We start from the raw sequence: 24,134 nt of genomic DNA, 5'->3' as shown, positions 1-24,134 counted from the left end.
ATAACTATATTTTAGAATAAATAGCTTTGTACAAACGTTTCATCGAGTCTGGTAATTTGGGCCAGATTATAGCGCTGCCTTAGGCTAGGCTCAAGGTGACAAAAAAAAAAAACAAATTATTGTTAAACGATCTTTAAACTTAATAAGCCCACATTCGAGCAAGTACATAGAGCCTTGCCGGCAGTGAAAATTGGTTTGAAAAATAGCCTGAAGCACAACTTCTATGGCCGTTAAATGACCCATCTGAAATCTTCTAGGAAGCCCATCTACGATTTCCTCCCCACTTCCAACAGTGCTTTTCCAGGACAAAATGTCGAATAGCATATCGAAACCTTACGCACAAGACTGTCATGGAACAGGCAAACAATGCAGTTTAAAGTGACTTAAGCTGAGCACCCCAAATCTAAGTTTTAGAGAACATGAAAACGGACTCGGAAATCGCGAATTATCATTAAGTTGAATGATACTGGTAAAATGGTGGAGTTATCTATAGTGCTGCAAAACAATCCACGACGGTATTTATGTACATTATGCTTCTGTATTCTTAAACTGAAATGCTACGTTTTTCTTAATAATAACAGGCCATTTTTTCAAGCAAGATACATTTCTGTGAACGGTGGCCCAGTATATTCTGCGCAGTGGAGTCCTTAATATTATAGATTACCCCGTGTGTTGGCCCGTTGTTGACATAAACAAGAAGCTTAAAAAATTGAAGAACACACGTTCATAATCAGGTCGTGCTGCGCAAGCAAGTACTTTATTATCTATGGTTTTAAAAAGGTTCAAGTGATTTTCGATCTGATGGTTTTGAATAAAGCGTAGAAAATTCTTAATTGATAAGGGAAAGCATTACATTGGTAGGTTACGCTACGCACAACATGCTCGTAATGTATATAAAAACAGTGGGCAACATTTTTTGGCCAAATAATTAAAGCCCAACTTAACGATTTTAGAGAGTTCCCAACTTTGTCATTTAACCGTTAGCATTTCTAAAATATCCTCCGTCCTATATTACAATAACAGCATACGAAATATGTATGATATATTTAGTCTTTGGAAGAAAAGCTCACCGTTTCACACTGAGTTGCAATTTAAGTTTGCAAAGATTTTCGCGGCTAACCACTTAACGTGTCAACATGTTTTTGAATGACCCCACATTTTTACATAGAAAGCTGTGTTTATGGAGTATCGTTGTAGAATGCTTATATTTCAGTATAACATAAGCACAAATATGTAATATTATATCCGCAGTGTCATTTGGAGTTAGACCAAAAAACAGCGTTAATAAACATACATACATACATACATACATACATAATAATTTTATCAAATTGTAACTTTTTGTAAGTTATATATACCCTATCCTCTCTAAACTAATAGAACAATCAAAATCTAACGTTAAATTATAAGATTTACTGTTAAATTTAATGTTGTGATCGAATAACGTAGTTTTGCAGTAACAGGATCGTTTGCTAAATTAGATTACTCTTAAATCTTAAAATGATGCAGTCAAGTGGAGCCTATATTTTGTATGACATATTAGCTTTCAGGATTTTCTAAATGGGTTAAGGCCTGTCAAAATGGGCCTTCTCTATTTTGGGCCAGGAGATGCCATTGGGCTTTTTGGCTGAGCTACTCTTCGTATTCCTTTCACAGCCTGTGTGAAAGTGACGCAAACTAGTAATAGATCAAGTGAGTTTTCGAATGAGCAGATAAATAAGGCTTAATCATAGCAACTGATCCTTGTCTTCCGGCTGGATTACGTATAAATTTTCTGGACAATATCTCATAACGGGTCCATGGAACTAGCCTTCGAGTTGCTCACTTATACACCTAAATATTAGGTCGGTAAAAAGGTTACTTTGTTTATTCAGTTTTAAACACTGCTGATTTTTGCAGAAGCTTAATATCTAAGAAGCTCTATTTGTCTTTCTCGTTACCCTTCTTCTATACATAGCTTACTCAAGCGACAGTTCACCGAGCGTACACCTACCATTATCACTTTATGCATGATTATTCGTTGGGCATTAAATATAGAAGAAGTGTTTTAAAAATGACTAGTAAATGGTTTAAATCCCGAACTGACGATGCAATTCAATGACGATGAAAATGAATTGTGGTTATACTGAATAAACGTGACAGTGAGAAGTGACGCTTTCGGCGCATGCGGAATAAAGGCAGAAGCGATTTATGAGAAAAATTCCCAGCGTAAATGCTTTACCTTGTAATTCGGATGCAAACGATTCTCGATATCACCAAAAACAGATGAAATTAAATCCCAAATGTCAAATAACAGCAGTAGCTTAAAACGCTCTTTTACGTATATATGAGCGTTTTATATTGTAAATTTTCGACTAACTTCATTGTATTTAGTACATTGGAAGTATGAGTTCATAATATGAATCTTTATACGGACTTTATAATCATTTAAATCACACAGAATTGTCGGAGATGTACAAAGTCGTTCGTGACTAGGCAGACTTTTTCCTGAAGCTGATAGTAAAATTTCATGCTTGTTCCGATTTCGATGAGGTTCAGAAGCAACATACATTTCTGCCTTCCAAGCAATGCCAATCTTTCTCATTTTAGGCAATTCAGGGCAGTACGGTCGTTTTTTAGTTGTACAAAAAGCTCTTGAGGTCAGTGGTCATACGAATATGCACGGAATAAAGGTTACAGTTCATAGTGATTTGTAGTTTGAATCCATGTGATCAAAGGCTAAAATCGCTTCTGCAAAAAGTGATCGAATGGCGCTTGCTTCTTTCCGAGTTCACACGTAATCCTTGCGCTCTCAGCTGCGTTAGGTACTAATCAGGGTGGTACCGAGTATTCAGCTTATCGGCACTAATATAAGCAGAATGTAAGCGCGCTTTTTTTCAAATTAGGCAGTAGCGTTAACTAATTGCCTAAACCAGTTCTTCATTGATTTAATATGTATTGAGGGGTTATAGATGCATATATAGGGTGTTTACGGATAGCTGTTTGCCGTCACTGAGTAGAGTCTTTCACACCATTTCAATAGTCAGATCGAGCAGACTAAATGTTGATAAAAACACGAAAATGTAACTTCTTAACAGTGTTTTACCTTGAAAAACATCGAAAATAATTTTCGGCGAAATTATGTTGATAATAACAGTTTTAGAAAGGAGTTTTTAGACTGCAGTCCGAAATAGCATATGTCCAATGGCGGTCTAGCAGACGAATTTTTTCTCTATATTCAACAAGATATTCACTCCTTCTCCATAAACCGTTTGCAGCATTGTCTGCCATATGGGATAACATGATGTAATATAGAATTCCTGCACAGAAAGCAATTTAATGAAGCTAGTAGATGCACTCATCTAGTGACTCTGATTTCTCAATGTCAAAGAAGTTTATTAATCTATCCTGTTTATAAGGCTTGCAACTTACAATCCGTCATTTACATGAAATTTCGGAAGCAGCATTTAGAAATTGGATGAAGAAATTAGTGTCAAGCAAAGCAAAGGGCGTGTATTTTCCAACCATCATATGTTTCTCTAGGTTTAATAAATAGCCACTAACAGGTTTCGAATCACGATCTGCCCTTGAAATAGATTCTAAATTAGGACGGCCTATTAAATCTTAACCCAAATAGCAGAAAGGTCTAGCGAGCTCAGCAGAAAATCCAGTTTACGTATATGGCTGCCAAACACTGGGAGATTGGTTAGCCTTTTGAGACTTTATATTGTATTAGATGATACTTTTCGAGTACACACGGCTGCTTACATTGAAAGCTCCAAACCGCGTATCGTAGGCTGTTTTTATGAAGATTTTGCCGGTGTTGCGCGTATTTCGGATCCAATACAAGCTGAATGGATGAGAAAATTTAAAATATCGTATTGCGACACTGCGTTAAATTTGTGGTCTACCGTATTTATTACCCTCATGTAGCGATCGCTTGGCATTCAACTACCCCATATTCGGCGGTACATGATCCTAAGCCTCGCTAGCTATATTATCTAGTGCTTAGTTCACAGTAATTCTACGATCTTTGATCTGATTGAAGCTTGACTAGTTAACCCAATCCTTACTTAACGACACCCGATTGAATACAACTGCCCATTAATTAGCTGCCCATTACGAGAGCTCTTTACATTTATCCTTTTCATAGATATATGGCACAAGTGCGTTGGGAAGAACATAAATGCTGAGTCTATATGGTTTTGTGAGTTAGGTACGTTTGTAGATTATGCACCAGGGAGCGATTACGTTAGTGAGAAAAAACAAGATTGTGATCTTTTGTACGGTGAATACTTTAGGAAGATTTATTATTACGGCACGTACAAAAGTCCTTTCTCGATATTCATTCGAGTCAATTCATAAAAGATATAATAGAGATTAAATGCTATAATAATTATTATTTCGTCCAGTTCGTATCTAACTAGTAAAGCACTCTAAGCATACCTCCTGAAGACAAGGACACACCTTAAATCATGCACGGTCATTTTATAGAGCTGCTGTCTCTTTAGAAGCTACAACGGATATAGTAGAAGTTGTGGGCCTAAAAGCCATACTAGGTTTATTTAAATCGCAATCAGAATTAAAGAGGAAGGAAGTCGTTGAAGAAGCGTATGAATAACCTGTGTCAATAAAAGCCACTCATTTCTTAAAGATGATTAACTAATAAATCGGTTATATCTAAAATAATCAAAATCAAGTAAGTAATTGTGACTCGAAGACTTTTCATTTAAAGGAATCAAGCTTCTCTCACTTTGTACGCGCGATGTATAATGCGCATTGCGGGTTCGAACCAGCGCCTCATAACCTTAACTCTAGAGGCATGCACTTAACTAGGACCCAATTTCTATATAAACATCGCTCAAGAAAGACTGAGCATCCAAATGAGCTACACGTTGGCTAAGCCTCTTTATAAAAGCAGAATTTCTACATTGTCAGCCTATAGGATAAAGTGTAATGCTCACATAAGACACGCGTTTTATTGATAGAGCCGATAACAGTCACTTATCTGCCTACTGTGAATATACTTGTCCGCTGTGCGTGCCGCACACAATAATACCTCTTCACCTAATATTCGACTGGAAGGCGAGACAGTTAGCTTGAAAACATATGTATAATAGAATTCACTGATGCTTCAAGTAGGACATGACCTATCGACTTCTAATTAGTTATGGGTCTGCAGGAAAAAAACCGATTTTATCGACACTTGACAAAATGGAATATCGTTATTTCTCTATTAGCTTTAATATACGCTGATTTAGTCTTCTTTTCCTTGCTGTGTCCAATTCGTAGCCCTTTTCCGGCGTTGCGGCTGCCTGTGTACGTTGTTCGCTCCGTTGAACCTACTTGATTCATGAGTTGGTTATTTGACCTTCTTTTCCAGCTTCCCCCTGCGTTTGTTGCCTTCTTGTTTTCCCCGCAACTCTACTGTGTGGTGCAGACGACGTCGACCCTAGTCATTTATGTTGAGCGTGACTCGGCAGCGACTTCCGTCTTCTAAGACCATGCTTTAATCTCGTTCTATGTCATCGTTGCTGCCTTCAACCTAGACCCTCACTGTTTCTTTTTCATGGCTATCCAACTTATTAGTCCAACTACGTTTTTTCCTCTTGTTCTACTGTCGCATCTACTCTGCCACTGTGAAAGGTTGTTTAGACCACAAACTGCCTCTCCAGCACTTCCGACATGATCATCTTGATAAATATTCAAGCCTTAAAAAGTAATTTTTCCTGCAGTCAATGCAGGCTGTGAGTGAAACCTACGACAATCGGGCAGAACTAGCCGCCACTCAACTTACAGCCTGAACGGTTAGAAGTTTTGAAGTTGATTTTCCCTGAATAATCGTTTTGGTAAAAAAAATCTTTCCCTACAGCTAATATGAACTTTTTTTTCGCACTGACCACTTTCTGCCTTTAGCTAAGAATTTCTTGATTTTGGATCAGTTGACTTTCCATTGACCCCGGTTACACTGCCATATGAAATGGCTACCTAATCCTCTGTTTAACTCAAACTAGTCGTTTCAGACAGCACACAAACCGATCGCAAGTATATTTTATACGTAATCAAATAGTCAAGCTAATCTACTTGAATAGAACAGCTTCTTTAGTCAATAAAATGATTATCTTCCTAACTAAACTATCTCCTTTTTTTCTGTCTTTCTACTATATGAATCTTAACAGAATGACTAAAAAGAAAAGGAAAGAAAAGAGTCAAGAGCCATTTTCTCAACACCAAATATCAGCATTTAAACATCTACTATTTTGACTGAAGGAATAGATCAAGAACATCGAAGCGTATAAGACAATAGGCCGGCTCGATTTACCACCAAACCATGTTAATGTTTGCTAGCTTTCAAATGGCATGTTATCTAGACGTATGAGCCTATTAAGTTATGCTTTGTTGTTATTATTATTTATTTAGATAAAGGCAAATTGGTATTTACTTCATCTGCCTCTTAACAATTGCCCGCATTGTTCCCTGAAATTAACACAGATTGTCTAACGAATTTTAATTGTTAAAAACAAGTCTTGCTTTTTGCGGTGTTGTTAAATGCTGAAAGACATCATCATTTTCAATGTTCAGATATATTAGGACGCCATCTCCGCTTGCCACACGAAAAATATAGGGAAGGGTGGCTTATGGAAACCGAGCTGCGCTAAGGTACCAGGTGTCCTGGAATATCAACACTCGTGCTAAAACCGTTCGGTTGTTTAGAAGACGGGCCAGTAGCGAAATTTGATGTATAAATGAGAAAATGCCGTCCCAAGCAAGATGGCTTAGCACCTAAATTAGATCTTTTGCAGAGCTGTGGATTGGCTTTGTTTTTAAATGGCTGTAGTATTACGGTATTGAATGAATATTAAATGTACTTTTAATCAGAATTTCACTGAGATTATTTACGTAAGCTCTAGATCTGCTCCATATCAGCTAAAGCGTATTACATTTAAAATTGTTTTGATGCAAACAATGATTTGAACACTGTTCCATCTAATGTTATGTAGAACAGCCAATTATACTACATATTTTGGATGTGAGGACGCTTTAAATGAAATTTTAGGCTCATCAGAGAACGGGTTTAGTAACTTAATCCGGGTCCTTCTTATTTTGTTCGCTCCAAAATAAATCTAGTTAATTTTCTTTTATGTAAGTACAGCACTATTCTAATTACAACAACATTTCAGTGAAGTTAACGTTCAAATAAAGTAATCCGGGTTGTATCGTTCCTGGAGACCTTTGAACTGCTGCTGATTGTCGGGCCTTATTTATAAGCCGATTCTCGATTAAACTCTATGTGAGTAAGAACCTTAAGGCATAAACTGCGCGTACATCCGGCAAAGTGAACGAGGTATTGCTTCAACTTTAAGACGATTACGAAAACGAGAGCCTAGTATTACCTAAATCATGCAAATTGTTCCGTAGTCCATTCAACTCCAATTGGCTACATTCCTTTTTTCGCTTCTCTGAAAGGTCGAGTATAGGACGAAGTAAGAGTAGGCGCGTTCAGAACTATCTTCTTTGTACGTTTCTGAAAGGTCTAAAACTAGGTTGAACTATAGCATACAATAGTTATGTGTATGCACCTTAAACATAAGTCATTTGACCTTCATGTACACCCCATAATCATGTACAAAATCTATACGAAGCTAGATATCGAATCAATCATCCAAGCCTCTGCTTGAATGAATCCAGAGGTCGCTTCGTCAAAATCTACAAACAGCTTAGAATTATGTATGACGTACGTAGAGAACGAGTTATCATCTATTTTAAATCAATACTACTTATGACTATTGTAACACAGAGGAGATAGCACGCCCTTCTGTGGATGTCTTGTCCAGTCAAACTATGCAGCATATTTATTTTCATTGTATTCCAAGAATCGTTGCCACGGAGTGAATCCTTACATACACAGGTCAAGCATCGTACGAACATTTTATACTAGAGAGTTTATTACACCTATTTGAAGATTTTTATAAAAAGTAACCAATCCTCCTTAATGGACGTTTTTAGTAGCACTGATATTATATTCGTATACGTAGAGCTTTCTTCAATGATGTTTCGGATCATGGAACTCCAAAGAAAATTGCCAATTTGTATGGGCAACCGTGTTTGTTCCAACCGTTAATGCCATAAAATAGGTACGAGTTTACTACTGAGCTTACGCGTGAAGTCATCTTTATGACCAACAACTTTTCCATTGGAATTCGATAATAGTGGCTACCATTTAGCTGCTCGATTCGCTGGCAGACCTGCGTGGATACGCACACAGCTCAGCCTAATATGACTGGGAAACAAAGCTGTTTGTTCATGCTTGTCATTCTCCTAGGACGAACCTGTACAAACTGTGATTGTGTCCTGGTCAACTTTATCGCAAGAAATAATTTAGCTATACACTGGAGTACATGATTGCCAGGGTAAAAAAGATTCAAGCGTGTACCGCGCGTCCTTTGACTCACTTGCTCGAGGACGAGTCTATTGTTGTGTCCTGAATTAGTCCCAGGTTTATTCACGCACTCAGTATGCGTGAACACAAACGTCCGGAGGCTGCTGTGACGCAATAACCAATAAACAAACGAAGGAAGAAGGAGAGAACGAGCTAGCGGAAGGCACATGAAACGACACTATTGTTGTTGTTAATGGTGCAACGGCCCTCAACAGCGTAGAAGTCCCTTGCGTTCATCATTGCTGTTGTACTGCAAGGTAAATTGTCACGAGGGCAACTGCTTAATAAAGCTTCGAAAGCTGCGATAAACCTTAAGGCGAAATTAATATTAATGCGGAAAAAAGGGTCCTCGTTGGATGGGCATTGGACGGGTGCTATAACTCTAATAATACATTTTGGTATAGGGTTCTTCTAACGGGCCTTAAGAACTTAAACAAAATGTGCATCGCTGCGGAAAAACTATTAAGTTTAAGCTCTGTTTTGATGTGAGGTATTGTTATTTCTATAGGATCTGTCATAAAAAGTGGTTAGTTTATTTCAACACAGCCTAAACTCTGCGCGAAAAAGCGAAGCTTCGTGATATTTTTTAAAACTGAGAAGTTTTTTTTTAAATATTAATCGAGCATAAAAGAAAGTTGATACTTTGAAGTTTCTGCTATCTCTACTTTGAACAGAAGTTGTAGCCAGCACATCGCCTTAACAAGCTGTCTACTATTTCTGCTGCCACTTATTATGGCACTATAGCAATAATCTCTCACTTATCAGTATAAAGTAGAACAACAATTACTAGTCACTGGATTGAAGACATACGCCTGGCTATATGATAACGCTACATGTACTTATTACATAGGTGGCTTACTTTGCTTGATAGTGCTATTACGATTGATGGTGGATTATATCCGTACGGGTCGTATGTTAACCCCTCCTATTATTCAATTCATAATATAGTTACGTGATTTTTATATCAGTAATATAATTAATTCCATACATCGAAAATAGAACCGTCATAATTATTGGCGAACGAGAACTACAGCAGTCTGTGGCTAATAACTTCGTAACCCATCACCCTAAACGGTGAGACCCCAGAAAGATAACAAAAAATAATGTTGGGGTTCTGTATTTGTTCTTTATATTATACGCTCAACTGTACCGCTTTTCGCCACCCCTGTTCCACTTGATTTCCTCACGAGCAATGAATGCGTGATTCTTCTGGCGCCAGCACGACGACAAGATAAAAAGGGTGGTTTCATTTTTTCTATCGGGCACAGTGTACGTCTTAACAGCATATTCGTGGACGCGACAGCTTGGGAATGTTTATATTTAGCAAAAGGCTGCGATCAGGATCCCTTTGTGCACATCTACCTACATAGGCAGACAGTCTGGATCCGGCTTATCAATTGTAACACACGAACCTGGGTAATTTCGCTAAATTATTAGCAAACAAAATTCTAAATCTGAACAGGTTTTATCGTGAAGAGGTTCTATAGTCGCAGACTCATCTTTTGACATTTACCGTTTTGATATTAGAGCCACATGTATAATGCAGGGTGATCGGAATCCTCTAGGGGTGACAGGGCTGAGTAAAAAAGGCATTTCCTTGACGATACTGGGGGATGCTGATATATTATTTTACTATTATAAGTCGGGGTGTGCAAAAAAGAGATTTGACGTGCACGATAAGATGCGTCATCAAAAAGAAATTCTCCCCGTTAAAGACCCATGCCAGTGAGTGGATTAAAAGTAAATACAGGTAACTAATAAGTAAGTAAGTAATAAGTCAAACAACAAAGACTTTCAATCGGCCCCACTCGATTCTCCATGCTTGAAGCGAAATTACTCGGTAAGATAATACTTAATAGCGCACAATAAATATTACATTCGGACACTCTGCTTTTTCATCGGATACCCGCTAAACGCCGATGGGCTTAGCAACGCGTCGATGAAGTTTCAGTCGTAGAAGCTGTAGGGTACTAATACTATCAGGTCATTTCTTAGAGTTCGAGAAGTAGCCTTTTAGTTACAGTTATCAGATATTACATCAGTGCTAGAAATCCTGACACCGGATGCACTTATGACAGACAATTGCCAATTGTAACACAAGTTTGATAAAGGCAAACAAAATTATAAAAATGTCTTCAAAGATATCGAATGTGAAAATATTTTCAGCGAAAATAAAGCCTATCCTTAAAAAAATACCCGCTCATTTTTGTGAGGCGGCGATTGTGGTGTTGAGCACCGTTCTGTCCCTTAATGAACCTGAAATATTATGTTACAACAGGTGAAAACATAGCAACATTCAATCAGGTGGCCGCATCAGCTAACGCTTATTTGGTAGACGCAATCACGAGAATAACTTCAAAAAGTAATCAATATTTTCGTAAATATGCGTCAAGCTTTTTCCGTTTCTTTTTTCGTTGATATATTCGTGCTATAAGTTCGCGGTCAGTCTCTTGAGCAGTGGTTGTGCTGTAGACACCACAGTCGATTCTATTGGATACATAATAAATGATCGCCTTCTACAAATGAGAAGGCAAGTTGCCAGCTTTACGCAAATACTGCTACGTCTCTAGCCATAATGAGAAGTTTTTAAGTACATTAGTTTTAAAGTTAAAAGTAAGCATGGTAAATTGGTAAAATGGTAAAAACATGATAATTTCGCTCAATAGTACTAGTTACTAATGGCAATTAACTGGCTTGAAATTGATGTCAGACGAGACACTGAACTCCTCTCTACGCACATATGGGCTCCCACGACCATGTACTTCGCTAGAAAAAATATCTGCCCATTTTTATTATGACTTTCAGTTCTGGGTTATAAAATCATGAATCGACGCTCCGTAGCACCGTTGGGGGAAGTGCTCTGCCTGGACAGCTCTGTCGTCATCTGAAAAGCTTATCTATCTCGAATTGTGAGGTGCGCGGGATACATGCACATTTTACTATTGGTAACCAACAAGATTTTAATGACAATAAACAAATAACTAGTTGGAAGAACGTTTTAAACTTCCCGTTAGTAACGATTCCTTGTTATATTAGCTTATCTCCAAGTTTTTGAGATTATCAAACTACGCGCAGTTGCATGAAATACCACTCCCATGAGACTTATTAGGACGCTTCTCAATAGATTCAATAATGGACAAAACATTTAATTTGTCTTTGATTGCAGTGGTGCAACGTCATCAGTTGTTTTTCGTATGTCGACCAAACTGGCAAACGGCTCGCTCGAACGTAGCTAATTATGAGATACTGCAACGGAGAAGCATGTCACCGAAATTAGGAAAGATCAGCTCGTTCTGCCCTTACGGCAGCGATAAGAGTGGGGCCATTTCAAAGAAGCACAAGATTTAGTTTTTATTATAACTTGGAGCATTATGGATGGAGCCCAGCTTAGCTCGGCAACGAAGGCGTCAATACGTTTGTAGGTGCGGACACAAATGTGTACTTCAGGGGCTCGATCGGCGTGTTTATCGGACCTCACAGCGAGACACTAATCAGCAGAATGTACGCGAATCAAACGAAGTGTTTCGTTCGTCCTCGAACGCGCCACACATGCATCAGCATCAGCCTGTTGTCCCCATTTCGACTTATGCGCTATTTTCTACTGCCGCCTATCGTTGTCTTGTTTTCGCATTTGTTGCTGGCAGAATAGAAATACATTTATTTGAAAACGTATTCTCATATATCGGCAAGGGCCTTTCATCGGAGGGCACATTCAAATTTGTTTACTTTGACTCCCTGCTCGGACCCGAACCCTTTCGTCTGCTAATCTGAACAGGTGTCGTATGTAACTAGCGGAATCCTCGAATAACACAGGGTATGATGTAACGGGTTTGAAATACTGATTTGGCGTTTTCGAATTCCGTCTTCAGCTGTCCATAGTGTCGGCAACAATACTGCCTACTTATTGTCTTCTATAATGGACATTTCACATGTTCTAGGAAACTTTTACAATTCATATCTAACCTGGGATACGATGTGGTACAAACAACTATCTACTTAAGTTTTCGTACTAAAGCAGAAGGAGAAACTCGGCCTTCTTCTATTGATCCAGCTTGGCCTGTGGCGGCACATATAACGACGCTGGCTGTCTTTACATTTAAGCCCATGCTTTCGAACAACCACCAAGAAGTTTTGCTGTTTTATCTCCAAAAAGAAATTGAACGCTACCGCAACCGAAGCAAGGGCAAAGTTTAGGACGAAAAAAGATTATACTGTATGGGACGCTAAACAGCGTAAATTAAAATCCGAGCTGTGAAATATAATATGTTGCAAAAACGGGCTAATCGAATGAAGGGAGTAATGTGACAGAGAGGTAACTAGTTTCTATGCTTTTGAAACATATATAGATCTATAATGACTAATTTATCTTATTGTAAAAATAAATAATAAGAATAAATTATTTATGACTAATTATTATTAATCAGACAGTTACTACGTAACGGCAACGAATCAGTTCATAGATCCTCAAAACATGAATGTGACTTTTTCCAACTTAGCAATATGTCTATTATGTCGTCAGACCAGGCTAGTGCATGCAACTTGTAGAAATTCTGTATTTCAATAGGCAATCTCTTAAGTTAGACTAGTTTAAAAACAATTATTTGCTTTTGATTAGATCTCATTTATGAGCACTGGAGAGTACTGAAGTAATTAGCGGTGTGGCTCCCGTAATAAATAAATAAAGTAATTATTATGTATGTTTGTATGTGGCATTTTTTTGGCAGATTTTAACAAAATATGAACATTGACTATAAAATTTTTCTATTATTAAAAATGCTTACATTCTGTTTTTATGCTTGTTTAATCAGTCCCGCTTGAGTATCTTTTTTTTTTTTTTTTTTCGAAAAAAAAACTATCGATGGAGGCTATTCATGTGAAAAAATTAGGGATGGCAACAATAACGCTAGATGTATGCTTCGATTTCTTTTTCTTGCGTTAGTAGTCAGGTTTCTGGTTGAGGGACTGAGATCACCATGCTAGCTGAATTATACCGTTCGGTGTACAGAACGGCGGACTGGAAATCGCCTCAGTCAGGCCACGTGCTTCTTAACCTATTGTTTATTATAAATATATATTATATTTTTTATTAGTTATTTAATAATATTATATATAGATATTATAAATTATTAGACAGACAACCCACTTATGCCAACTACGCTTAAGGAAATATGATTTTAAAATACGAAAAAGATTCGGATTCTGAAATTATCCATCCACTGAAATTTCAGGATGCCTAATACAATACCAGATCAAAATGACTGATAGCTTACAGACAAATCAAATTTGCGTACCTGCACAAAAAGATCATCCCTATTCGTTCGAGTTAACCTTTTAAGCTGCACTCTTTATATTGCATACATACTTTTCCCAATATTTGTAACGTCTGCAAAGCAGGACACAGCCGTTATTACCGAAGTGTTTCATGCTTCCTTCTGTGACGACCACGACGCTATGATCTCCTAAATTTCTGGCTGTCATGATTTATTGTGAAGTTTTTATCTAGTATCATACAAATACTGATAGCGATGCTATTGGCCCATAGAACAGCAGAGACACGATGACTAGCATATGTCACAATCAGACCAGATAAGCGTTAAGCGCTATATCATTGTTTGCATATTTAAAACTGTATAATTTGTGTTTGCCATTCAATAGAAACTGCTGCACTACCCTAAATCTCTACTTTATATCACTCTATATCTCACTTTATTATTGGTGTAATCATTATTGTTACTTTTAGAAAACGATAAAAAGCTAGTATACACGTTCCCATTAATTGCTTATGGACTACGAAATAGTACATTTGCTTATTAAATTTGTAAATATATAATATATAAATAAAATGATTAAACTTTATTGAAATTATTAAGATATCGAGCACACAAAAGTAGCTGACAACACTGAAGCCTTTTTCACACTCCACAATTGACATGAAAAGCTAAGAAAGGTGACCAGTAAGACGTTTGTAAGCGATGGGCTTAAATCGCCATTTGTCCGTACTATCACTATATCAGTGTTAGTCTGCTAATTTCAGCCTCGACAACTATAATCACTTGGTACTGCTACCTCGCCATAAATTCGGTCTCTCTGAAAGGGATGTTAATGTCCTCGTAATTTCCGTGCTTCTGAATGCCTCTCCGGGGACACATCAGTCTAAACAGTCTTTGTCTAAATACCCGGACACTCGCTCACTGCCACGCTTCAGAATCGATCCCAGCACCCTTGACAAATCTGAAACTCTAGGCCAGTTCTACGCGGCGTTTCCTAAAGAACCGATGTTGAAAATCTCTTGTTAGACCTAGGTTAGTCTCTTGTTAGACCTAAATTATAGTAATCGAATCATCTTTACGAAAAACCGCGCGCTACATTGCAGTGGAGCTCAGACGTCTAATGATAGGTGAAGTCCGTTTCTATCTGTTTTAGTTTACTTGGGATGATGAGCAGCTTTTGGTAAAATTCATTTTCTTCGACAGTTAAATATTGCATAAAATACAGTAGTTAAGTTCGTCTAGTTGCGTGCCCATTACATCGCGGCGCGCTGTTGTAGGTACCCGTAGTCAAAGCAGCCATACTACTACACCGTATAATATTATAATATAATCAAAATTAGGTCCTTTTACCCGAGATCTAAATCATGACAGGACCGCAAATATCTTAGGATTAACTTCTTTATAGCTTTTATGTTGCTACGCCCTCTGGATATAATAGCGATTCGCGATATATGGAAAGATCATCGTTCCTAATGAGCTTGATCTAAGCTTTACTGCGGCTGACTGAACATGGTGTTAGTAAGCGTATCCTTGAATGTGGCTCATGGGCTAGAATTAGATCTATACGCCACGACGAGGCTTCCGTGATAGAGGCCTCGTCTGTATTGGCATTATATTAGACGTCAGCGGTATACCGTAGTAGCCCATAACGACCCCAACCGTTTCCTGTCGCTCGTTCGCAATTCCTCCAATCATCAAATCGGGCCAAATCAATCAAAACCGATCAAAAGATCGGGATAAACATTTTTTTTGTTAAGGAAACTAAAATTGGCAACTTCGTTCATCCGTTGACGACAGGACAAAGCTTATTGACTACGAGTTGACTTCCGTAAAGATAAATTCTGTGATAACTTTATCGAAAATTTTCAGTTGCAAAGACACCGATTAAATTACAGAATCAAATAGATAACTAGATTCGGTTTTAAAAGGCGCAATGTCTACATATGCCTACTCTTTGGCTGCTATTCTGAAATAATCAAAACAGTAGACGGACTTCATGTTGAAATGTTTGCCAGCAGATTGCTGTTTACCAAAACCCCTACTTATTGTTTTTTTTTTTATGACCGGTATGCTACATGATGCATCCCGTTACGTACACAGAGAAGCCACTATCCTTACGGAGCTCCTTTTATTAAATTGACGATGTTCGAACTATTGTTATGTTTTCTACCACGTCATATTGTTGTAAATGTTCAGTCAGCTTGATCGAAAAGTCTGTATTGTCTTTTTTTTTTTTCGTTGACAGCCTGCTTAACAGCTAAGTTTATTGCTGGTTTTTATCAGCGGTGTTTCACTGCTCAGAAGGTTGTAATTAATAATATAAGTGTCGTTCAAATCGAACTCGTTCAAAAGATGCCTGCCAGGGATTGCCATCATTCTAAATTATTTGGTTTAGAAATTTACATAGTAACCTTATTAGGATAAACAAAACTGGTGACCCAAAAATAAATCCTTGATGATCGAGTTTTGCCCTATTTTGGAGGCTGAACATGCTTGTAACAAAATGGCATCGCGCTAGCCATTTCTAGATGACAGAGTACAAGCGCAAGGAAGAGCTCTGAGAAACTGGAATTAGCATATGTCAATGTACGTCTAGATATGGATGCAACGTTGCGTGACATGAAGTCGGTACGTCAGTTATTGCCCTCAATTTTCCGATATCAGCGCTTAAATGTAACTTTCGATGTTTATCCAAGATACAAGAAATTTACATACTTGTTAAGTGAGCAGCAGCTGGCAATTATCGAGGAAGCTTGCCAAAACCTGCATGTTTCCTCTGCTTTAATGTAATGTCGACGGTTAACCTTTTTGTTAACTGACCTGTATCGGAAAGCCAGAAACGGACGGACTAATTTTGAAAGTCGGTGTTCGTGTTTTAGCAAGCAGCCCGTTCTGCCTCGCTCAATCGAACGACTAACCCCTTGCTAGCATAACTGTAAGACTTTTTCTAAATAGTTTGGAACAAACAAAGAGTAAGATCTCTGATAACTATTGCTTGTGGGTGAGCAAACGGGCCCCAGGGAGACATTTACAATGCGCACTCTTCGTTCTATTTTGTAATTCAATTCGCGCAGATCCAGGTGCATAGGCCCACATTGAAGAACACAGTCTTTTGTGCATGATGCCTACCTTCTCAACGAGTCGAACTAAGAGACCTTACCAGTTAATTTGGGAGGAATTCAAACAGAGGTAACCTACAAAGCAAGAAAGACTCACCCAGCTTCCGCTTCACAAAACCGTCGTTTGAATTTAAAGTATAGTGCACCAAGGGATTTGTTTAATAAATATCGAAATAGACAAACATAGACAAAACAAATATTAGCATCATACACTTTCAAAACATACATATTTGTGTACTTTGTGATTTGTCTGAGTAGAGTGATAGAATTATTTCCTAAATCATTTTTAGTATGAGATTTTTCCAAAATCAAACTCGTTAGAATCCTTGCATGACTGTCCAGATATTTGGCGTTACGAATGGCCATATAAAACTGAGACCGCTAACGTTACTTCTGAATGTTGGTCGGCGTCTAATTTATCAAGCCTTGGTGGCTATTATAAGCATTTTCAAAATGGCTACATTAAAAACAGCTATCTTTACAGCTCAGTCTAGGCGAAAAAATCACCAAAATCGCCGTTGCATACTGTTTACGTTCCTTCGCGTATCGGAATGAATACCATTACTAACCAATAAAGTACACCGAACAAGCATGGGGATCACGCTTACAAAACGAAGCTAATTGTGAACAGCTTGAAATGAAGCAGCGACAGGCAAACGATTATGACCCACCTAAGACAACATGTATAGATAGCGACCCACGTGACGGCATGGCCCGAAAAAGGATTGCTTGCTCGCCCACTATCTTTCTGTTGGGGTTGTTATTATTTTTCTTGTCACCGTTGTTGTAATCAGTCTTCTTTCTCGGGTTTGCCCAGATCTTACAACGCTTTTCCGTCCCTATACAGTGTGCATCTTTCTGTTCTTCGGTGTTTGCCGCTGCAGTGAACGGTGTTGCTTTTTCTAGTATCTCCTGAAGCTTAGCTTGAAGGCTGTGCCAGCTCCCCCGACTTGCAGGTCCTCGTGTTCCCGGTAGATAAACAGCGGCAACGACGAACACTGAGCGCGAGCAAGAGCAGCAGGATACCCATGAAGCCGAATATGACCACGACTACGACCGTCATCTACGTAGGTATATGCCGACGTCCGATTAGCGACATGCTGAAGGTAACACAGATGAGGAGAACGCTACTGAAAAAAGAAGTGAGGCGTAAAGCGACTGAAAAAGAGGGCATGAGTTGGCCGGTCGATCGGTCGGTTAAGTGTGCGCGTGCGTGCCTGTTGTTTGGAAGAGGGAAGCTACTTCTAATGAATGGTTATCACCTTGTGGCAGAACGCAGACGCTTTGTTAGAGCTACAAGCATGCGACGCTAACACTGTGTACAGTCGGAAAGCCAAAGAGCGCAGAGAGGTACTCCAATCATCCGACGTGCTTTGACTGAAACAGCCTTTGCCAACGCACAGCGTAGTCAAGTGAACAAGCAGGCGTGCGTCTGTCTCGCGCGCAATAGTCCTCTATAACAGCAAGGTAACCAGAGCGAAAAGCATATCGAAGGATTCGGACCGACCAGGTTAAATTCACCTCTCTAAATTCCTACCAATCTACTTTTGCTTGCTTCAACTTCATCCTCTTGCCTTTATCGCAGTACCACCTAACATAAATATCTATGCGCAGGGATATCCGTTCGGGTTGCTCTCGCTGCACTGTTTGCGTACTTACTTGGTTGCCGCCAGCTGTACGCTTTTCTAAGATCAGAGAATAAAACATTGACTAGTACCTCGGGGGTAGGTGGGGGTGCTTTGCCAGTGGTTAGGAGAGTTTCTGAACTTGCTGGAGGAACTTACAGTAAAAGAAAGAGCAGCCAGAAGGGTTACCATACATAGAAGTGAAATAGGCTTCGCGGCCGTGCCGTTGCACCGCGAAAACACAAAATGAAGGGGGGACATATGTTCGAAAAAGACTACTTACTAACACAAACGAACTAATTGTACCTCACAAAACGCATCCGTAACCTGTTTGTTCGAAACGTTAAAAGTTGTCCATCTTTAGCGAGATCTTCTAGTAGCCGGAATCCACAAGTTAGTCTTTGAGCATTGAAGCTGCATGACTTAATAAAACGCAGCTATGAATTAGTATGAAACATCTGTCAGATCCAATGGCTTTTCAAATGTAAAAAAATAAATAGTATACATATGTAGAGAGCAGAAAGCAAAAACACTTCGTGTCGTGTTGATGTCCGAACTCATATGCTGAATTAGATCAAGAACTATAACAGTCGATTCTTCTTAAGCAAACAACAAACTTTAAAACCTGTTTTCCTTTTCTATAATACATACGTGCTTTCGCCTTTTCTCTTAAATTGCTAAATTAATCCTTCAGTGGGATCAACAACAGTACTAGGTTATATAAGGTGGGCTAATCCATAAACAGTAAACAATAAAACAACTAGGCAGACCAAAAATTTTAACTGGAAAAGAAGGTTTTACATATGTGAGAATGAGGACAGTTTTCTACGCAATACGAATAACATGGCACATGCTTTTTTCTTCTATTCATCTATTTCTCCCAAACATAAATAATTCAATAATAAGTACATATAAAACATAAACAATGCTTGTCTTATATTAATATTGTAACAGATCCAGACGGTGTCTATTCGAACTTGTGTTTTATACCGTGTCCGCAGATCATTTACTCATAATGCGTTTGTGTGTACATAAAAATTACTGATTGAGAGCTAACAAACCATAGGCTATTGCCTAGCGGTTCTAAGATAAAGGAGACGCTTGATCTGCCATGGAATCATGCATGTCCCAAGTTTCGGAGGATACCACCACAGTTACAGCACACTAAAGCAAGATGGACCAGAAAAAGTATTGCTACATAGGAACTACATGATTAGTTTGCTTGTTACTATGCTATCAGCAAAAGTAATTCCAATAAACAGTAACATAATAGGCTTACTGCCAAAATCAACTTCATCATCCATGGACAGATAATAACAGCTGCATCCGGCTGGTACGGCTCTTTATATTGCATGGCTGAACCTTATCATTGGTTTGAATCTAGCAAGAACAGACAGTTTGTCGTCTATTTGAGTTTATGAAGGAATCATGCATGCTGAATTATTAATGCTATTCTAATCTGGCACTTACATGAAACTCTATGTATGAAAGTGTCTCAAGCAAACGCTTGATACACTGCAAGGGAACTGTAGGAATCCACAATCCATTATTTGCTGACTGTTAAAATCCTTTTCTCCTCTTTGTAAAAGCTACTCATCACTCTATCGTCAAAATTCATTGCCAATCGAACCTAACCTCATCCATGCAATCTCGAACGCTCCACACGCTTGCGAAACATGTTATAGGACTGTCATCTTTGTGGGAAAAAGCGACTGAATAGTAAATAGTAATCAAGATGGTCTACCTCGAATGTTTCACTCACTGATTAATGCCAGCTTGGATACATGTCATAGCGACTGATGTCATCTAAGTCAATTTGTATTTATATCCGTTTCATTAGTAGCTCTTGTTCCGCAGGCAGAACCATGGTAGGTCTTACGGGCGTGTACGCAGCAGATGTCTAGTGCGTGACTATGATAGGCAGGCTCAATTGGATATAACTAAAAGCACAATTCTGTTATCCTAGACTTGACGTTGACTCGATCTCGCTGCGTCTGGCCACCCGCATCTTTTTAAGTTCCCTTTAGTTTATAGTACGTCTATGTGATTATTTTATATCCAGAAAATCTGTTATAGAGCGCTACAGTACTTTAAAGGTTAGAACCGCAGAAAATTAGAAATATACGGCGTGAAACATATTCTAGGCTGGTCCGTGCTGGTATTTGCCAAAGACAGGTTTGCAAGGATACCACTACTTGGAGGGCCAACAATCTAAATCTTTCCAGACACCCTAGTGAGAATAAGGCCCATTTAGGTCGTAGATTAGTCCTACAGAGTGTGCCTCATCCGTTATTTACATTTTGTGCACGTCACCGCTGTAAACACAATGACGCGCTCGTTGTTAATGACGCCTGACAACAGGAACCACTTGAACGTTGTCAATGTAAAAATGAAGGATATAGAAAGTTGCTCAAAGAGCAATTTGATAGGAATGACTAACCATTTATTGGTTTCCCGTTTTGCAACGAGATAGAGGAATCCTTGGCAAAGCACTTATCTTATCCTTTCGTAGTGTTTAATAAATTTTGGCTCACGTAATCGCGTCTCCCCCCTCCCCCCTATATGACTGTCTCCGTTAAAGGACTATTCGAAGCGTACGAGCCACTGTTATGTACAATGTCCTGTTTATGCAATAAACCATTAGGTTTATAGCGCTTTAGGCTATAATGAGAGAAGCTTTACTGTACATTTTGAATTGACATCCGCTACCTTGCTTTGGAAAAAGGCATATAAGTATGACGAATGGGTGAAGCGATAGTGCCGTCAAAGCCATTTACTATAATTATGCCATTATATCAACATAAAGCATTTTAGGATAATTTGAAAACTCAACGAGAATTCTATGTATAGCGAATAACAGTTTCACGGCAGGCTAGCATCGTTAAATTTAAAAGCTAAACATTAGTTTAGGCCTGCGATACCTCGACTGAATTGTATGAGGGCAAAGTGCCTATTTATATGAAGCATCCCTTTAGTGGACCATTCGTATAAGGGCATGTGCGACAGGATTGAGAACACCAATACAAGTGGCAAATAATAAGCGACGTCCACAAAAACAGCTTGCCCTTATCGGATTCCCAGAGAACCATTAGCCGTTTATAAATAAAATTTGAAGCAAATACTTCTATATTTTCAAACAATATCGGTAAACTAATACGCGCTATTTTGATGAATGACCTTCTGCCAATTTTATAGTGTTACGTGAATTTCATCACTGGATACCTTTTGAGGTTTTCGGACAAAAAATCATTTCGCATACTTCTATTGAAACTAAATGAACACCACTACGGGATGTTTGCAGATATCGAAGCAGAGAATAGTTTAACAGCAAATGTTAAAGTTCTCGATCCAAGCTGACTAGCTAACTGTTTCTGTGGTCTGGCACTTTTATAGTGGAAGGTGGCTTGTAGCAATCTTGCCAGTGGTTTGACAATAGAGGCATGAATGAATCATTTTTCCAGACGGCAGCAGTCTATAATGCACGATGCCTTTCAATTCCCACCGAACCCCAGTGTCAGTATGAGCTTCGCCACAGATTTTACGGGACATGTGTATGTGATCTATTTTTCATCGGCTGTAATCGAAGGCTGGATTTCGTTGCATTTTTGTAGAGTTTCGCAGATACGATACAGTAAATTACTTTAATTAACATCATCAAACTTCTTGTTGCAACATTTTTTCCTGATGATTTGAAACTGTTTCATCTAGTTCCTATACTTAGCTTCTGCAATAATTTCCTATACATTAATTAATTGTTCTAATTAATTAATTAATTAAGTAATTGTTCGATCGTTGCGGGGAGCATCTTTCATAACGATTGTTCCAGATCGTTCCATTGACGATGAAGCCATTTTTGAGCCATCTCTCCGATAACGTATCTTGACCATAAACAGAACATATTTTGTATGAGCCTGGGCAACATATGCACCTTGATCGTAGTAAAATTGTAAAGTATAATAAAATTCCATTCATTTTCAAGTCATTTTATCCTAAGTCTGAACAAATGTCCTCGAACAGTTCTACTGCTGAATTTCTATTTGTAAATGAAGCGATGACACGATTCAAGGTATGTGACTTGCACGCCATCTAGCTGGAAAAACGGCCAGTGCCCTTTCTACAGCCCAATATATCGATATTGGTCGTTTACTTATTTACGGTTTAATGCTACATATAGGGCAAGCCAATCACGTCTGTGAGCTTTATCTAAATATACACAACATGCCCGCTCCGCATTAACCCGGTTTCACTACGTTACGTTAAAGGCCGGCTATATGGGGTTCAAGCATCGGGGAAAAGCATTTTACGTAACTTTTCATGTCATTTTGTAGAATGCAGCGACTAAACGTGGCAATAACGGGTTGGCTAACTTTCTTAAAAATTCAATTATTGTATAAATATTTAGTGCAATATATGAAATGGCGATGCTGGAGGGCATAATAATGATAAGGTGACGGAGAACAATATATATTTTTAAATATACGGACGATCCCGGTAAATTTGGTAACATCACTCTTTAGATTTAGATTTGTCGCTACCTTTATAGATACTTCGTATGTTCCGCATCGTTCCTTCGCTCGTAATCAGATCGTAACGTTCGGTAAAATTTGTTCCGTGACGCATGCGCGGAGGCCCCTCTTTTTTGGCGCTTGTTCGGCCGCTGTGTCTTCTGCTGACGATCATCATCGTTGTTTTGCATCTGTTGTTTATACAGTCACATTTAAAAAAAAAAACAAAGAAAAATCTATTTTTGTGAGCGGAATAATTTTGGTGTTAGATCAAGCTGTTATTCGTTCGGAGAACAAGTTAGAAGCCATATCGCGAAATAAAATTTCGCATTATGTCGTCATCGAAATCTAAGATTCTGCTGGGCTATTGGGACATTCGAGGTCTGGCCCAGCCAATCCGTTTGTTGCTAGCTTACGCTGGCGCTGATTTTGAAGAACGGCGTTACACTACTATTGCCGCTTCTGATTTCGATAAATCAGAATGGGCCCTAGAGAAGGCAAATAACAAGTTAAATCTTGCGTTTCCCAACTTACCGTATCTAGTCGATGGCAGTGTCAAACTAAGTCAGAGTCATGCTATTATGAGATACTTGGGACGTAAGTTTAATCTAATTGGCACAACCGAGATTGAGCTAGCTCACTGTGAGCTCGTTGAACAACAGATTGCTGACTTACGCACAGCCTTCATGAAATTGTGTTACAGTCCAAGTTTCGAGCGACTTCAGGAGGGTACATGCTCAAAGGCGGACTGCCTTGGAGTTCTCAATGGCGGATTTATCGATCGCTTTGCACATATGCTTCAAGAGATTTCGGCATTTCTCGGCGAAAGGAAATGGTTCCTAAATGAAAAGTTAACTTACGTTGACTTTCTTGCTTACGAACTTCTTTTTCAAATGTATGTCTGGAATTCATCAGTATTCAAAAATGTGACGAATCTAACAGATTTTATCACCCGGTTCGAGGCACTTCCGCAAATATCAGCATACATGAAGACGGACAGCTATATTAAGTGGCCGTTCAACAATATTATGGCATCATATGGTTCCCGAAATCAAGTGTGCCCCTTCTAATCTACTACGTTCTAAGACATAATCGGCTGCATATCAAGCCTATGATGAACTAAGGCTGTTGGGCGGGTCAGAGTTGCTCTTGCATCAAATTAGTATGTCAATCATTATACACGAAGCCTATATATA

The 24,134-nt window shown here is 38.7% G+C and overlaps 2 long non-coding RNA genes and 1 pseudogene across 7 annotated transcripts in view; 2 read left to right on the top strand and 1 right to left on the bottom strand.

Annotated features, from left to right (window-relative positions):
• The first annotated feature begins 5,573 nt into the window (after nucleotides 1–5,573).
• On the top strand, nucleotides 5,574–12,818 carry LOC147756335 (uncharacterized). Its single transcript, XR_015326602.1, has 3 exons — nucleotides 5,574–5,786; nucleotides 11,225–11,333; nucleotides 11,586–12,818. It is a non-coding gene; the product is annotated as an uncharacterized LOC147756335 (long non-coding RNA).
• A 929-nt stretch (nucleotides 12,819–13,747) lies between these two features.
• LOC111250220 (uncharacterized) overlaps nucleotides 13,748–24,134 on the bottom strand; it is a 33,984-nt gene continuing 23,597 nt past the window's right edge. The window contains exons 4-5 of one of the 5 annotated variants that reach the window (XR_015326372.1): nucleotides 22,969–23,129; nucleotides 13,748–17,938 (exon numbers count right to left, since the gene is read on the bottom strand). This is a non-coding gene — a long non-coding RNA (uncharacterized LOC111250220). Of the gene's footprint in view, nucleotides 17,939–19,302; nucleotides 22,312–22,968; nucleotides 23,130–24,134 lie in introns of those variants that run through there. The other 4 variants (XR_015326374.1, XR_015326373.1, XR_015326376.1 and 1 more) reach the window with 4 other exon arrangements.
• Nucleotides 23,101–24,128, top strand: LOC111250019 (glutathione S-transferase Mu 4 pseudogene; annotated as a pseudogene). Its single transcript, XR_002673166.2, has one exon. The product of XR_002673166.2 is annotated as a glutathione S-transferase Mu 4 pseudogene (transcript).

This window comes from Varroa destructor, unplaced genomic scaffold, assembly GCF_002443255.2.
Source record: "Varroa destructor unplaced genomic scaffold, Vdes_3.0 BEIS01000004.1, whole genome shotgun sequence".
Lineage (NCBI taxonomy): Eukaryota > Metazoa > Arthropoda > Arachnida > Mesostigmata > Varroidae > Varroa > Varroa destructor.
This window is presented reverse-complemented; position numbering and strand designations above follow the sequence as displayed.